At 36.9% G+C, this 2,863-nt stretch overlaps 1 non-coding gene across 1 annotated transcript; it reads right to left on the bottom strand.

Moving 5' to 3' along the window:
* Nucleotides 1-992: 992 nt before the first annotated feature.
* LOC122049821 lies at nucleotides 993-1,098 on the bottom strand. Its single transcript, XR_006131077.1, has one exon. It is a non-coding gene; the product is annotated as a small nucleolar RNA R71 (small nucleolar RNA).
* Nucleotides 1,099-2,863: the final 1,765 nt, after the last annotated feature.

Raw genomic sequence — 2,863 nt, 5'->3', positions numbered from 1 at the left:
ATGATTGAGGGGCGTCATGACAGGACTACCCCGCTAACGGACTTCATAGGAATCACTTCCATTTAGTAGCATAGGACATAGAGTAGGAGATCATGCCGGCTTATCCACTGCAGGGGAGAGTCAGTAATGAATCTAACTTCCTACAAGAGCATAAACATAGAGGATAGGAACTAAGAAATCTATGTAACATCACCTAGCATTATAAGGAAACCGAAATCCTAGAATCTATCATCCTCCATCCTCGTAGCTCAACCCCTCTCGAGATCCATTCTCTCCCTCTTCCCTCCTCTCTTTCTCTTACTTTCTTTTTCCACGTTCGTCTAGATAATTCGACGTGCGAAGTTAACTAGTGCTTAATCAATAGTCCCTGTAGATACGATAATCTTTTATATTATTGACTATGTAACCGTACACTTACGGTTCATAATAAGTTTTTGGCGCCGTTGTCAGGGGCTATTTTAGATTAACATTAGTTGATTAGCATATGAGTTACTCTAGACATTTTTCTTTATCTTTTTTGTATTTTCTTTCTTGTTTTTATTATGCATTTTATTCCTTGTCTTTAATTCCTCATTTTTTTTTTTTAAAATATTTTTCTTAGATATCCATGAGCACTAACATGTCACGTAGGGCCTTTAGAGATTTCTCTGCACCCATTTCTGCAAGATTTTTATCTCCCATTGTGCAACCTCACATTGAAGTAGAATGTTTTCAACTAGACCCAGAGTTAATTTTCATGATATAAGGTCACAAATTTGGAGGAGAAGTATCAGAAAGTCCTTATCTGCACCTTGAGACATTTTTAGAGTTTTGTCATATGGTGAACTGTGAGGGTGTCTCAGCGGATGTTGTTCGATTGATGGCATTTCCTTTCATTATCATGGATAAAGCAAGGACTTGGTTATATTCCCTTCGTCCTCAAAGCATCACAAGTTGGGAACAATTGGAGAAGCAAATTATGGATCATTTTTTCCCTCCAAGTAGAACAATTTATATGAGGAATTACATCACAAATTTTACTCAAGCATATGGAGAATCATTATTTGAAGCATGAGATAGATTCAAGATTCTACAAAGACAGTGCCCTCATCGTGTTTTAGAAAAATGGGTGACCCTGCACATATTCTATAGGGGAATTTCTTTCTCAGATAAGTATTTGTTAGATTCATCAGCTGGAGGTTCTTTTATGGACAAGTGTGTAGATGAAGCATATACATTAATTGATCAAGTGACATTGAACCTCCATGAATGGTCGAACAAAAGTTGGATGGAATCTCCCTAAATAATTCAAGAAGCGCAAGCCATAAATATAAGAGAGCCTGTCAAACAAAATGCAGTTCAACCATCCAAAAATATTGAAATTCACAAGTCACTGAATGAGGAGTTCAAACATTTGGGGGCAAAGATTAATAGCATAGTTTCAAAATTGTTCAAAGAAGACCTTCCTCCTACACAGACAAGATCTAGTGTAAATGATAATGATCTTAAGTTGAGAAGTGGCAAGAATCATGAAGAACTTCTGAAAAAGGACTTGTACAGAATTGAGGAGAAGAACAGTAGAAGACCTCAAGAACTCAGTTCCATTACTCCAGGAAGTTCACAAAGGCCACAAGTACCTTTTCCTCAACGATTAATCACATCAACACTAGATAAGCAAGTTGGACCTCCTCCACAAGCTCAAAGGGAATATGGAAAAAAGGAAGTACCTTTCTCAAGACCTTAACTAAGGGGGTTCCTTTTCCACAAAGGCTAGTGAGGGTCAATGAAGATAAAGATCCTGGCAAATTCTGTGAAACTGGTAGGGTTGAGTGCAGATTTCATGATGTGTATAAAGATGAAGACTCTTCAGAAGAGGATTTTATTGATAATGCAGTGGATAACAAGGTTTTAGATCTACCTCTAGGTTTTACAAGATGTTATAGTGAAATTAAATTTTTAGATGATGAATGTGATGTGGTAGATCAACTTAAGAATGCAAATGAAGTTAGTGATCCTCCTATAGTTGATTCTCCTATTGAGGATATTGATGTTGGTTTATTTTTTGATGTATGTGGAGATGATAATGATATGGAAGGATGTGTAGGGAGCTATGTTGTGGAAGCAACATCTCAAGAATCACCTCCTTTATCCACACAACCTTCTGAGATTATGACAGTTGCAAGGATTGAGCATTTTGTGGACCAATGTGTAGGGACTCATGTAGATATGGCAGAGTCCCAAGAATCACCACCTTTACTTGCACTACCACCTGAGCTAGAGCTAGAGCCATCAATTAATTCAGAAGAGGTCACATCCACATGTTTAGAACTTTCAGGTATCTCTCAGGAAAGTAAGGTTAGTATTTCTTGTGATCTTTTGGAGAGCATTATAGAGAAATCCATCATTGGCTTTGTTGGATGTGATTCAATTTTTATTACTTATTCTGCTTATCTTGATATGGTTCTAGTTCTATTTTATGTAACATGCTTGTGGGAGATATGTTTTTCTTTTGAGTGTGCAGATTATCATGGGGCCTCTAATTGGATGCTCAATCTGAACCGTCTTCGACCACCTTAAAGAACATCAAAGAAGACGAAGATGGAGAGAGCATTAGTTCACTTTCTAATGCCAATGTTGAAAGCTCTCTCCATAATAAGAGTCTTTGGTAGGAGGGTGTTGAAATATCTTACCCCTCCAAGGGCAAGATTTAGATGAATCTAATGAGGTGGTCGAGCTAATGACCTTAAACAAGCGTTTCTTGGGAGGCAACTCAAGTTCAATCTTGCTTTCATTTTTTAGTTTCTTTTTAGTTTCATTTCTTTATTTATAATAAACTTGTATCCTCTACTTAATTTTTCTTGTCTATCTTATTTTTGTAGATTTC

This window comes from Zingiber officinale, chromosome 2B (genome assembly GCF_018446385.1).
Source record: "Zingiber officinale cultivar Zhangliang chromosome 2B, Zo_v1.1, whole genome shotgun sequence".
Classification (NCBI taxonomy): Eukaryota; Viridiplantae; Streptophyta; class Magnoliopsida; order Zingiberales; family Zingiberaceae; genus Zingiber; species Zingiber officinale.
Note: the sequence above shows the minus strand (reverse complement) of the source record. Positions and strands in the feature narration are given on the sequence as shown.